A 15,641-nucleotide genomic window follows, 5' to 3' on the forward strand; every position below is an offset into this window, starting at 1 on the left:
CGTTCTTGCAGTAGAAACACGACGACCACTTTCTTTGTGCTAAACAAGAGAACACCCATAATATAGTGAGGGGAAGAGAATGCATAATTCATCCAACCTGTTATGCTCTGTAATAAATAACTGAAAACTTCCATGGGTTTTAGGTCTTATTGCTTTTTCTTACCTGAATAGATTGTTTTTTTTCTAATGAGAAAATGTCGTTGCTAAAAACAAAATGCTTAAGCTTAGAACCTTACCCTGAAAATAGTTTTCAACTCTTCTCTCTACTCTTCAAACATTGGAGGAGATACCATATCAATCTTAAATTTCACTGGCTTTTCTGACAAGAAAGTCTTTCCTTAGAAGATACTTGTTAATGGAGTCCACAGAACTTGATTTCCCTGAGATTGTATTTATTCACTTGGGGCTATATATATATATTTTTTTTTTCTGGAACTTTCCAGCACTTTTTCTGGTCATTTGACTGTAAATCCACTGCTAAGTCAGAAGCTTCTTATAATTCAGGAGCAAAAATACCAAAGTTGTTTTAATGAATTATGTCAATATATGAAATTTCGTTCTTCATCTCATAAACGAGGAATGAAGACAGAAAGTTGTTCTGTTCGTTGATTTCCATCTGTGTGGAATTTAGACGCTGTTTTTTCGCAGTAAATTAAGATTCAACAGATTTCTGACTCAAAGCACTATAGTGAGGAAATATGACCTCACATAATTTAAGACAAGAATCATGTGCCCAGGTAATTGTCTCTGAATTAACAGTTCCTTGAGGTGGGGAGGAGTTAACATAATATGGAGGGCTTGAAAATCTTCTCTGAATTAGGCAGAAGAATTAACATATACTATTTTATACAAGGGAAACCTTAAAACACACAAATTAGCACAAGATACAAATACCCTTACCTCATGTGTCTCCTGCTCCTACGACCTCTCAGATTATTACACTCTTAAGGTATTGATCAGCTAGATTGACTGCTAGATAAATGCCACTTTTCTATAGATGGTAGATATAATGTGGTTGTTTTTTATTAATGACGATGTCATGTATTCTCACTTCCTAACTGTACTTGTGAGTAACGGCATACACTGTGTAGTCAAGTGATTACCCCTAATACATGGAACTTTTCCATTGATTCTAACAGTGGCAGGACTACAATTTGATATTAGCTCCTTACAGAAAGCCTTCTTGGCAAGAAGATTATGTTTTCTGGACTAGAAAACGTTACCCATGAGTAATGGTAGATGTTCACCTGATTTTCAATCCCAATTAATCTATTCGAATTTTGGATAGAAATTATCCAAAACTTAATATGGAAGTTACTGAGTTTCCCCAATGTGGCAAAATGGGTGCTGAATGCGAGGGAAATCAAGACGAATAAAAGATAAACCTTGCCCTTTCAGCAATTGTAAGCAGGGAACATAAAGATTAGTTTTATAAGATAATCTCAGAAGCCTTTAAAATTGAGTTTAAGATTCTGTGTGCATCAGTGTCTTTGCATTAAGACATTAGTTTAATGCTGCACTTTGTAAATGCACCTAAAACAGAGTGGAATCCAGAAGTGGACTAACCGATTGAAAGTTGTGATTGTAACATGTGGGCCACCTGAAAAAAAATATTAACCTCAGAGTCCCACATTCCTCCAGGATGCCCAAGAAACAAGTGAGCTGGGCTTCAAGATTCGCTTCTAAATCCACATAATTTGGAGTGGAAATAGCAGACAGAAGTTTCCCTACTGTCAGTCTACTCTTTGAGTAATTTATTCCAAAATGAAAATCCAATCTATGATGAGATCATCAAGGGACAACACAATATAGTGGGAAGTATGGTTCTTTAATAGTCAGGTAGTTGGATCTGAATCAGGGAGAAATGAAACCAGGAAAATTCCTTGTCCTTGTTTGTAAACAAAAAAAATTTCCACATCCCTATATTGAAAAAATAACATGGCTGCTTACTCCAGAAATATCTGCCTGTAGAAGGTAAGACAGTGAACCAACTCAACAGCTTACTTATTAAGATTAATAACTCGGGGCGCCTGGGTGGTGCAGTCGGTTGTGTCGACTTCGGCTCCGGTCGTGATCCCACAGCTCGTGAGTTCAAGCCCCAGGCCAAGCTCTGTGCTGACCTGGAAACTGCTTTGGATTCTGTGTCTCCCTCTCTCTCTGCCCCTCCTCCACTTGCACTCTGTCTCTCTCTCTCAATTCCTGAGCATATTTATAATGAGTGTTTTAAACTTCTTGTCTGCAAATTCAATCATCCTTGTCAATTACAGGTTTGTTTCCATTGATATTTTTTTCTTTTGATGTTGGGTCCTATTTTTCTGCATCTTCGCATGCGAGTATTTGATTGCTTGCTGACCTCTGTGAATATTACATTGTTGATTATCAACATTAGGTTGTTTTCCTTTAAGGAGTTGCAGAGCTTTGTTCCTGCAGGTGCTAAATTTACATGTCGAACAGCTTGATATATATTTTTTTATAATTCTTTTTTAATGTTTATTTTATTTTTGACAGAGAGACACAGAGCATGAGCAGGGGAGGGACAGAGAGAGACGGAGACACAGAATCCAAAGCAGGCTCCAGGCTCCGAGCTGTCAGCACAGAGCCCGACGAGGGGCTCGAACTCACAGACCATGAGATCATGACCTGAGCCGCAGTCTATCAACTGACTGAGCCACCCAGGTGCCCCACAGCTTGATATTTTGAAAACCGGTTTTAAATCTTGTTTAGGTAGGTTTAGAATTGATTCTAATCCAGTGCGAGTTTATCTTTACTACTAAGGAATAAGCCTTCTGGGTCTCTATTGAATGACCTGGTTATTCAATGAGCTCTCTTCTCTCTTGTTGGCTGGAACTCCAACATTTCCCAGCCCTGTGCAATCTGTCCTGGTTGCTCAACTTATAGTTAGCCTGCAATTATTCTTTCCTTGGTGGTTATTCTTTCCACGGCTTGGTTGAATCTCACTGTGTGCATGTACAGCTTAGTATTTAGTCCAATCCTCAAAGAGACCCATTGAAGAACTCTTGAACTTTTCTTTTTTTCTTTTTTTTCTTTTCTTTTCTTATCTCTTATCTCTTCTCTTCTCTTCTCTTCTTTTCTTATCTCTTCTCTTCTTATCTCATCTCTTCTCTTCTCTTCTCTTCTCTTCTCTTCTCTTCTCTTCTTTTCTTTTCTTTTCTTTTTTGCTTAAATCCTTCAGGTCAGGTACTCCTCTGCCAAACAAATTTGAGCTTACTAAATCTCAGATTTTGATCCTTATCTTCTCAGCTCAGCAATTCAACTGGGCTCCTCTTGGTTTCTTCCTTTTGCCTCAAGGTCTCCCTCCAGGTGGAAAGCAGAATGGATTGTCAGCCCCTATCATTTGTTTGTCTTCCCTCAAGAATCACAGTCATGCACTGACTTTTTTCTCATGTCTGGACACTGGATTTCTGCAGAGCTTTCTAGCTGACTACCGGAAGGGAGCAAATTTAGACCAGTTCCTTTGTCACGGCCAGAATAAGAAATCCAAGAGTTAATCTGTTTTTAAAATTTTCCTTCTCCTTTCCCTAGAAAATAAGTTTCATGGCAATAAAGATTACTTTTACTGTTGTATCTCAAATTTCTTGAATAGTGTCTGATATACAACAGGTCCTCAAATATTTGTTGAATGAATGGTGACAAGGGGCCTAATCAGGAGGCATTTAAATGCACATGAAATTTCATATGAAGAGTGGCTTAATTAAATAGGAGCTTCTATTTTTGCACGTTCCAAGAAGTTTGGAAGCAGAGAGTTTCTGGCTCTGGTTCAAATGCAGAGTGTTAAAGACTGTCTTGCCAGTCTATCCCTGCAGGGATACTCTACTCTACACTTGTAGCTACATAGTTAAAAAAACAAACACACAAGAACCTCCCCCCAAAAAAAAACCCCCCAAAACTGTCTTGTTACTTGGCATCTGTACAGAGTATGTGCTGTACGAATAGAGTATATTTAATCCTCCTATGGAGGATGAAGAAAAGCAAATAAAGGAATATAACTCATCAGAAATCTCAAGTATAGATTTTAAGCCTGTAACTTATGAGTCATAGTCAGAAATCATCGGATGTGTAGATTTCAAGTTACTCATCCACAGGAGATATTAAGGATACAATAAATGGAACATCTATCTATGTGCTGTGACAGAACAAAGAAGGATGTGACCAACAGACAGAGAAAGAAAAACCGTGTAAACCTTAGATATGCACAAGGTATGGATGATGTTACCTCTGTTTGAAAGCTAGGCTGTTCCTAAACCGACCCCCATTGGTGACACCCATTCTAACCTCATGAGTCTTTTGCCCATGGCATGTACCTAAGAGAGGCATGGCTACTGTTTGGGTAATGAGTGAATGACACTGTGATCAGGGATGCCACCGTATCACTGCAATAGGGCAACAGGTGTTGAGTCCAGGCACCTTCTGTTGGTTGAGACTCCTTGTTTTCCTTCTACTCCCTCAGTAGAGAACTCTTGCTGTTGCTGGACTCAGGTCAGCATGGAGACTGATGTCGCAGAGAGAGGCTAGGTGAGCATTGTATCCTAACACAGGACCTAGGGGATCCTTCTCTTCCCTTCCTCTTTCCCCTTGCTTCTCCCCATAGGTTTTGGATTTATTTAACTCTCTGGGTGGCTCAAGCATCTTCTGCCACAAGAACTCAGGGATAAACTTCCTGGTGGCACACTTAGAAGCTACTGTGGCATCACCGTGTTTTTCCACCTGGTGGTGTGGCCTCCACGTTGCAGGTAACAAGAGGCAAGGGCAGTGCCAGCAGGACCTGGGTTTTGTTGTTTTCAAATAAGCAATACTAAACCTTTGCCAACGCTTCCTGACAGACTTCCTCTTATGTTTCTATTGGCTGGAACTGTGTCCCATGGGCACCTCTAGCCTGCAAGGGAGAACGGGAAATACAATTTCTAGCTTGTGAAACCTGTGCCATGGTGGTGGGCCAAGAAAAAGGTTGGGGGATAAATATGCAAACAATAGTGTCTGCCCCAGGTAGGGTATTGAATCTGAGGCTCAGATTTCTGGGCAACAAAATATGCCCTTACTCTGGATTTTTTGTGAGGATAAAATAAATATTATATACAAGATAACCTGCTATCGTTTCTGGCCAATAGACAGTTACTCAGACAGGGGCACCTGGGTGGCTCAGTCGGTTCAGCGTCCGACCCTTAACTCTTGATTTTCTCTCATGAGATTGAGCCCTACATCGGGCTTTGTACTACCAGCATGGAGTCTGCTTGGGATTCTCTCTCTCTCTCTCTCTGTCCCTCCCTTGCCTGTGTGCACGCTCATTCTTTCTCTCTCTCAAAAATAAATTAAACATAAAAAAAGAAGTTACTCAAACAACGTCAGTTTTATTATTCTGTCTTCTCTGCAGAAAAAACAAAAACAAAAACAAAAATAAACCTAGGTGTTGTATCCTTTTTACCAAGTTCCAGTTTCTCAGAATGGCAATTAAGGTTTTTTGAAATCTGGTCCCTATATATCATATCTGTTTTACCCTGATTGACTGGGTAAATGCATCAGTGTTTGAACATGCCAGCACTAAGCCTCCTTTGGGGCTACCCTGGTTCCCGCAGATGTTTTTCTGTCTTTCCTTCCTCCAGACCCAGGGCCAATGCTGTGCCCGTTCACCTTTTAGATGAAATGACTTTTTTCGATTGCCTGTAGTTTCATATATTACATCATTGCTTTATTAAAGCACCGTCTGAAATTTGTTCACGTTTTATCATCAGAATTTAAGTTTTATCATCAGAATTTAAGGTCCCTGCGTAGGACTGTCCCCTAGCTACAAGGCCCCAGAACCCAATAGGGATTCAGGATATTTTTAGACATATTCTTGAATTGAGGCGGGGCTTCAAAAATGCATACATTGCCCACCTAAACGGTCAACTTCTCTGTGCCTTGAAGTCATTCTAAATATATACTGCTAGGCAATTAAAAGTTGTTTTCCTTAAGAGTCTCAATTCAGATTGATAGGCAGGGCTCTGTCCTAAATATCCTTCGGGACACATTGTTCTCTCTCTGATGTGTGACACTTCAATTGATTCCAGCAGGAGGTGGATCCCTGGGGCTAAGAGCAGGGGGGTGGGGGTGGGAGGTGGGGAATATCAGTTCTGGGAATGAATTCAGTTAAAAGCTCCTTATTTGTGTTCGAGGGCAAACTTACTTGGCCCTTTGAACTCTCTTAGGCTACGATCTACAGGAATGACTACAAACAGAGAACTGGGAAGGAAATCTACCAAGTTAGTCCTTGGAAAATTTAACGAGCGCAGCATCTGTGATTAAATGTAAACAGGAGAAAAACAGTGGTGCGTTGACTCACAAAGAAGTTTATTTCAAAACTAAAGCAAATCCAATAACCTTTAAATTAAACTACTAAAATAGGTGATCGGCACCACATACTATGTGTACTATCTTTTAGGAGCCGAACATTAAGAATGATCCACAATTTTTGTAGACTTAATGGGGGGGGGGGAGGCCATGCTAGTTAACTACCTTAATTTTGTTTTGTTTTTTTTTTTCAAATCAACAAAAACTTTTCTCTACAGCGGTATTGATCATGAGGGGCAGAGCTATTCTTTAAAAATCTCCGTCTAGAAATTCCTTGGTTGCAAGAATATTGTAACTTGGCAAGAAATGTTTGCAAAAGGATATCTTCTCTGTGTTTAAGTTGCAAGGTCTGGCAAACCTCTCTCTATTTCATTTCCATTTTGAAAGAACTTACATGCTTTAAACAACAAAATAAATGTTTCAAAATAGTGAAAACACATCAATTCTCAGAAAACTGTACAGAGCTTATAAAGCATTGTATTTTGATAAGAGCCACCAGAGGTATTTTTTTTCAAGATAACGTCTTGTAAGAAGACATTTCTAGACTTCTAAGTTATTTAGACTCTGAAACATTGGATATTGACCATATCTTTTTCATGTTCTTCACAGATCTGTTTTTCACAGGGAAAATTATAGGAGTTTAATATAATAGAATTTTTGTTATTTCTATTAGCTCTGATAATAAAGGCCAAAGTTAAAAATAATATTTATGGTTCCTTGGTAGCGTGTAAGTTTATATAAATATTAATACAAGAAACGGTAAAAAGAGATGGCCAGCAATAAATGTTTATTTCTTACTTGAATGTGTGAGGAATTTACTTTAAGCAGGTACATTTGAATATTGACAACCAGATTCCAGGAACTGATAACTCCTAACTTCCTTATTTTTTCAGGGGTTCAGCCCAATAGATAGTTTGTGTTAGGTGTTAAACTATAGATTCCAAGCAAAATTATAGGAACGGAAAATTTTAGATATAAAATTTACATAGCATCCGGTCCCTATTATCATGTCCGACTATACCCCAGTTTGGTTTCCAGTTTTGGGGGGTTCAGAATTTAGCCCAATTTCAAAGAAAAATAAAGATGTGCCCTCTATAATTGTATTTATAATCAGAAAAAAAAAGTTAGAGAACAAGAAAGCAAGGAAATGAGGAAGGGAGGAAGGAAAGAGGGAGGGAAAGAGGGAAGGAGGAAACCAAGATTTTTTTTCTTTCTCACAGCATTTCTAAGTGCCAATTTAAAACATCATTTTTAGGGGTGCCTGGGTGGCTCTGTCAGTTAATCGAATGACTTTGGCTCAGGTCATGATCTCGTGGTTTGTGAGTTCGAGCCCCATGTTGGGTTCTGTGCTGACAGCTCAGAGCCCTCAGCTTGCTTCGGATTCTGTGTCTCCCTCTCTCTGCCCCTCACCCACTCACACTCTGTCTCTGTCTCTCTCTCTCTCTCAAAAATAAACACTAAAAAAATTAAAATATTGTTTTTAGATCATCTGTAAGTTAGCGATAGCTGGGATTAGTTAGATCTACTTACAGATTTAGATGCAGATTATCTATTTCAACTTATATTACTTTTGGACACTACCCTGGTTTTAACAACATGGACAAGACAGGATTGAAAAAAGTTGTTCTTTTAAAAAGAGTCGGTGCGTCTTTCTCAGTTGTTTTTCTCCTTCTCCTCCCTCTCCCTCACTCCTTTTTTTCTTTTTCTCCCATTGAAGATGTGAAAAAAAATCACCCGAGTAAATATGAATCCTATTGCCTTTATTCAAGGATTCATAAATGGGGGAAGGGCTGTACAGAGTGAAAGACTTCAAACAGGCAGAAGGGGGTGGGACAAGAAGTTACTAGCAAAGAGTGGATCGTTTGTGGTAACGTCACCTTCCTTTAGGGGAGGGTGAGGGTCTATCAGGCAGATTACCTCACCAGTGCTGACTAGGGAGTTAGGTTGGCTGGATTAAGATTCCACTTCTGGGAGGAGCTGACACTGCAATTCGATTAGGTGTGATGGCTCAGTTTGGGCGATGTGGGGCTTAGCACAAGGGACTCCATTTGCAGCCCGTTGTTTCTTTTTCAGCCGAGGTTTCTGCAATGGCATGTGGAAATTATATATTTCAAGCAGATTTGGGGAAATAAAAGCAGGTGGGTGACCAAAAAAAAAAAAAAAAAAAAAAAAAAAAGATTAAAACCGCCAGGAAGGAGTTATTCAAATGGGATTGCTAGAAGCCCCTTTATCACCCACTAACATGACAGAATCTGTTTGATCTCTAATTTCATAAAACGAATTGCTCTATTTTGCTTTTTCAAAAGCCATCCTCTACGAGGAGACGAAGGAACCCAAAAGGTGATCCTCTGGGTTGCATGGTGTACGTTTTAGAGTAAAGCATTGAAAAATAGTCCCACCGAATGAGTGATTTGTATAATAAAACGTATTAATAATCCTGCTGAGCCCCTGCTTTGGGTCTGGGCATTCTGACTCTTCTGTTTATCTATATAGAGTCAGACTGGAGATACTGGCTTAATGGCTAAAGCCTGAATAATTATAAACCAAGGCTGACAGCGTTCCTGTTCCCCTTCACACAGAATTCAAGGTGACCTCATTTTTAAATGCAGGGACTAAGTCTTTTTTTTTTTTTTTTTTTTTTAATGCATCTCTCCGTCTATGATTCACGCTTTCAATGTATTCGTAGGATGATTTACAGGCTGGAGAATGCACGCCTGCAAGGAATTAGCCCTCTGCAGTTTGCATTTTCTTGTCTTTGAAATAATCTCCTTCAGAATTGCCACGAGTGAAGAACACGCCTGTGTCAGAGGCAAACAGGTGAGCTCCAGACTTGCAGGGAGAGCGGGGAGTGGCCGGGAATGGCCCTGCTCCCTGAGGATTTAAAAGCCTGGGAAGTGGCTGGGCACCAAGGAAGGCCAGGACCGTTCACACTGCAGCCCGGGGCAGCGGCTTGCAGTGCACGTGTTTTTGTGTTGGCTTCCCACTTTCACACGTAGGAGTAAGGGATAGTGTGGGCTGGGTTGCTTCCGTCTGACCTCACTGCTTTTGGACTTGACTATGAGCTGAGGAGCCCCCAGAGCTTGTCGGAAACCAGCAGAGGGAGTCTTGTAAGTGCATGTTACAGTGACACGTCGGGGCTCTGAGGCAGGACTGGGTTTACCGAGGGCACGATGCTGATTTTGGAAAATGAAGAATCCCGGCCAAGCCTCTTCCAGGCTGCCCCCAAGACTTTTCCTGCAGTCCCCGAGAGAACTGCTAGCAATTAAAAACATTGAAAAAAAAATTTTTTTTAAATGTTTATTTGTTTTTGCAGGAGAGAGAGAGAAACTGAGCATGGGGGTGGAGGAGGGGCAGAGAGAGAGGGAGACACAGAATCCGGAACAGGCTCCAGGCTCCGAGCTGTCAGCCCAGAGCCGGACATGGGCTGGAACTCACAAACCGCGAGGTCATGACCTGACTCAAAGTTAGATGTTTCACCGACTAAGCCACCCCGGTGCCCCTCTGCTGACAATTTTAAAGGCCACCAGACCTCAAAACTTCTTGGTCTTTGACCCATGACTAGGCCACAGAGGAGAATTATAATGATCAGATGGATATTCTAATGGCATTAGAAATTCCAGGCCAGACAAGTTGATGAAACTGCTTTAAGAGGCAGGAACCTGTGCCAGATCATCTATGGGTCCCCATGTCTGGCTTAAACTAGAAGAAATGGACACTAAGAGCCATGTTTACTTTATTTCCTTGATATCCAAGAAATACATTTCAGTTGATAAAGACATTAAATATGGCTATGTTTCTTTCTTACTTTCTTGCTTTTTCTGAAGAGTTATCACTAAATCAGTGTTTTAAAAATGAAGAGCTTAAGGTATATGCCCATCAAAGAACCGCAAGGGTGAAAGGCAAAGGTGGCACAGATACAACTGTGCCCAAGATGGTCGCCCAATGAGACAGCCTTCAGAGTAGGCATCCACACTGGCCGCTGGGAGTGAGTACCATGAGCTGGGAGAAGGACCACTGAACTTTTTAAGACAAGAGAAGCTCATCTCAGATTGTCTAGGTCTGTAAGCTGGTCATTGATGGATTCATGAGTTTCTCCTGGAATTTCATGTCAACCATGAAATCCATGCAGATTCTACAGTTTGGAGAAGGTCTCAGAAAAAGGCATCTAGAGTTGAGCACAGCTGTGTTGGGGACTTGTGGTTGGGAGCTGAACCCAAGCCACCAACAACAGCCTTTCGACATACAACAAGGTCAGAGGCAGAGGCCACATTTCGGGCTCTAAACTTGAACAGGTGACTGGCGATGGGACCAATGTCAAAATTATTCGCATTCAATTTCTCTGTGATACAGATTTTTGTTTTGTTCCTTTTCACCTAATGTCTCCAACTTTTAATATGTTGCTGAAATCAATTAGCTATCATTTCTAGAAAGCTTTCTTTCACATCTATGTTCAAGATGGGTTTTTTGTTTTGGTTTCTTTTTTTGTTCTTGGGCTCTTTTTGTTACATGTTTAAATCATGATTGGAAGAGCTTGGTGAGATCACATAAGATGTTTTTATCTCCCTCTACAATTTGATGAATCTAAACAAAGTGTGTAATTTTGGCATGGATGGTTCCTAGGGAGTTTGAAAGTGCTCGTGAGTAAATCTATAGGGATCCAAAAAAACAGAGTGCAACACAGGAAAAGAGACCGTTGGTTTTTCTTTTTATATGTTTTTCATTCCTGGATTCATTTCTTTTGAAGTATAATGATTTAAACTGCAGATAACTGAGGCCAGATGTTTGCTATAATTTACGACTTGACTTAAACTTCAAAGTGAGGAAAACTGAAAATCCCTATCGTCAAAGTCTTCCAAAAAGTTTGCCTCTACGTTGGGAAAAAGTAAAAAGATGTCGAATGTAACACCGAGGTGCCCCTGGGAATCAGAGGGAAAAGTCAGAATTAGAAATTCCAGGACTCTCTTAAAATGCATGCTTTAATATATTCTGACTATGTGTGCAACATATGTTCACTGTAATAAATTAAATACACAGAAAAAGGAGTCAGAAAAGACAGGCAAATCACCCATTCTTATATCCATCCAGAAAACGATTATTTATATTTTGAAATACGTCTACTCTTTTTGTAAACATACAGTATGTAGCTAATGTTGACATATTTTTGTGTTGCCAGATTTTTACAACATGATGTCTCCTAAAAATTTTCTCTTGGAAAATATGAAAAATACAAAAAAAGGAAAAGAAAAAATGATTTTAAATTTCCCATACTAGAAATATAATTACTTTTTAGATACAGTTTACTTGCTTCCTGCATTTTTGTATGCATAGACCAGGGATTGCAGGCTTTTTTTTTTTTTTTTTAAAGGGCCAGATAGTAACTATTTTAGGCTTTTCTCACAGATGGTTTTTGTTGCAACTAATCACCTCTAACATTGTCGTCCAAAAGCAAATATACACAATATATAAACAAATGAGTGTGGCTGTGTGCCAGTAAAACTTTATTTACAAAAACAGGCATGGACCGGAATTGGCCTTTGGGTTGCAGTTGGCCAATCCCTGGCATAGACACAGTAAATTGGTGTAAACGTAGTTATTTACTAACATGTTGTATATACCGCTTGGGACCAGGTTTCTCCTCAGCTTTCTTCTGACTATTTCAGGTGATGAAATATATTTCTGAAACATACATATAAATAGTTTCAATGTATTATTATACGTGTCTACCATGACTTGTATTTTAAATCTCACATTATTGGGACTTTATGGTTTACATTTTTTTAACAATATACCTGATGAAAATAATGTAGATATTATTTTGTGTGCATGTCTCTGATCTTTTTGTAGAGAATAAAATTATGGAAACCAAATTATTGGATCGAGTAGAATAAATGGTCCTTACGCTGTCGAGACTTACGGCCAAATTGCCCCATAGAAAGTTCGTACTGACTTATGTCCGACCCAAAGTATATGAAAGTGACTATTTCCCAACATGCTCTGTCTCTCCTGAGTCTAACACCATTTAACTTTTTATTAGTCAGTGTTTTTCCGTCAATGATATTCCCTTTTTCACGTATTTATAGGCTGTTGAATTTCTTTTGTGAATTTCTTCTTTCATTTTTTTAATCGTTGTTCTCATTAGTAGTTTTAATTTTTTCCTATTGATTGTTAAGAGTTTTTGTCACACATGAAGGCTATAAATCTTGTGTCATGCATATTATAAATTTCCCCCTAGTGTTTTTTTTACATTTATTTGAGTGGGCTTTTATTTTAATTTAGAAAACTTATTTTAAAGGAATCTAGTAAATAATACTTCTATTATAATTTTTATAGAAAAGAAGAACTTTCCTTAACTATATCTTCAAGGTTATATTTATGTTATTTTAACATTTGATTCTAATTTATTTGGAATTTATATTACATTAATGATATATGTATTCAGGCTTTTCAAATAGTCAATTGTGTTAAGAACTCTTTTTTTTAATTTTATTTTTTTTATTTTTTAAGATTTACATCCAAATTACTTAGCATATAGTGAAACAATGATTTCAGGAGTAGATTCCTTAATGCCCCTTACCCATTTAGCCTACCCCCCTCCCACACCCCTCTAGTAACCCTCAGTTTGAAGAACTCCTTTTTTTTTTTAATGTTTGTTTATTTATTTTTGAGAGAGAGAGAAAGAGAAAGAGAGAGGCAATTAAGAGCAGGGGAGGGGAAGAGAGACAGGGAGACACAGAATTTGAAGCAGGGTCCAGGCTCCAAGCTGTCAGCACAGAGCCCCATGCAGAGCTCGAACTCATGAACCATGAGATCATGAACTGAGCTGAAATCAAGAGTAGGACGCTTAGCCAACCAAGCCACCCAAGGGCCCTGTAGGAACTCTTTTATGTGAAATATCACCTTAGTCATAAAAATCAATTCTTCTATTTACTGAGGTCTATTTCTGTATATTTTATTCTGTTGGACTAATCTTGCTGCAAACTATTTCAGCAGTACCACAGCATTGCAATTAGAATAACTTTCAATGGCTTTTGATGTACAACAGTGTAAGTCTCCTCATTCAATTTTTATTATTTTTTAAAAATGTTTTCTTAATGTGTCCGACAAATGAATGTTAGGACCAGATTTTAAGTTCTGGTTCATTCTTATATCTACCAGAACTATATTAACTGTATAGACTGATTGGGGGGGAAGAATGCTATCTTTATGATGACACTTCTTTCCACCCAGCATTGTGATCGGCCTCTCCATTTGTTTGACTTCTTTCAAGTCCCTCTGTAATTGTTTTCTTCATTTGGGTTCTGCATATTTATTCCTAAATATGTTTTAATTCCATGTTGCTATTTTGAATTTTTTTTTTTTTATTATGCATTCCAGAATGTCATCTCTATGAACCTACTTGCCCAAACCTGGGGCCCAAGAGTCATCCAAACCCTTCAAATCCAACCAGTCCTTAGGTTATGTAGTCCAGTCTGTCTTCCCCATCCCCACTGCCACTGGCGTCACACAAGTTCTGAACATCTCTTGGTTGGGTGATTAAATTTTTCTACATTAGTCTCCCTGGCCCCCAAATAATTCAGTCTAATCCCTACTTTGATGAGGAGTGATTTTTCTAAAATTCAGACATTATCGTATTTCTCATCAAATTCTTGAACATCTTCCCATTGGCTTTTGCCAAAGTTTTAGGCATAGGTGGTCCCACAATCCGCCCGTCATCTTCTTTTATCTCCTACCCATTCTCGTTTGCCATTGAGCTCCAACCTTCCAGGCTGCTCAAGGTTGGTGGGAGTAGTAAGGAGAGGACTTGATACTTTGCACGCATGGTCTCCTCTGCCAGCATTTCATCAGAATTATTCTTGTTGTTGGAATGAGCAGTGCAGTATTCAAAGTAACTGAATTATGGTCTGGTAAAAACAAATTCCAAATTTTAATGGCTTTACGCAGTGAAGGTCTGTGCTTCTCCAAGGCAGCTCCTGTCCAGGTGGTGATTCAGAAACTCAGTTTCCTTCCACTTTGTGATGTTGCCACCTTAGACATATGACCCCCATGGTTTACACAGAGAGGGAAGAGAGGATGTGAGGATCTCATGGGGGGTATTTTGACCCACCTTTGACCTCCTTCTGTCCAACGGTTCAGTGGCCAAAACTCAAAATAGGTTCTAACAGGACTTCATGGAAAGCTGGGGAAGGTGGTCTGCCTTTGTGGTCAGGAAAAGGAAATGAAATTGGTGAGCACTGAACGAGTCTCTGCCACAACTATTCAAGGGCAAGATATGTATTCCATTAGCTTCAGTATTCCCAGCATGTAGCACAGTGTTAGACACAGAGCGTTTGTAAATACTGACACAAACTGATATATGCATAAATAATTGAATGAATGAGCTCTCAGTCTATTAACTATGCGAAGGGATTCAATGTCTAGAATCCAAATAGGATAATACGGCCGCACAAAGGTAAGACTATTTGGGAGGGGGTATGACTTTAGAGAGGGGTGCTTTCAGGGAGAAGGTTATACTTCAAGAGAGGCTTGAAAACCAGTGAGAATGAGAAAGATGCTAGCTCATTTGCTACCCACTAGGATTTCCTTGATTTAGGTCTTCATCTACATTTTCTTCTCATTGTAGGTTTCATATCTGGGCAATTACATTCATATGCATGGTTTCAAGAGTCATCTATAGACAGGCTCATGACTTATACCTTTATACCCGAATTTAGACCTTTCTGTTGGTCATCAAACCCGCACTTAAAAAAACTATTTAGTTAGATTCTGTCTATAGTTTAACGACCAAATGAGACATCTATTTCCAACCCAACGTAGGCCAACCCAAAGACCATGACTTTTCCTCCAAATCATGGTCCTCCACAGTGGTTTTTCCCTCAGACAATGGTGTTTTCCCTCCAGCTCCATCCATACTGTTGCACATCATGCTTGCTTCCATTAAGTCTCCCCACATGCACCCTTCATTTCTTTCTCCTTTCGGAACTGCAAAACCCGAACCTGGTCATGGCAATCCTCTGCTCACGTCCTCTCACTTGCTTCTGTTTGCTTCTCATCTGAGTGGCAGGATCCTAACACAGGCTAATGGCTGTGTACTAGCCTCACCTTTTGTTATTCCTGTGCAAGATCCTCTCATTATACCGCGTCCTTTTCTTTCATGCCATTCATCCCCGTGTGTAATTATATTATTAATAAAATAAACCTACTGATGTTGTCTCCGCCAGGAGACTTCGTGTGCCATAGTGTACCTCATCGTCTACCACTTGAGCCTTTTGGATTCGTTATTTTGTAAAAGTTTTCAA

The sequence above is a fragment of the Panthera leo genome, chromosome F2, assembly GCF_018350215.1.
Source record: "Panthera leo isolate Ple1 chromosome F2, P.leo_Ple1_pat1.1, whole genome shotgun sequence".
Taxonomy (NCBI): Eukaryota; Metazoa; Chordata; class Mammalia; order Carnivora; family Felidae; genus Panthera; species Panthera leo.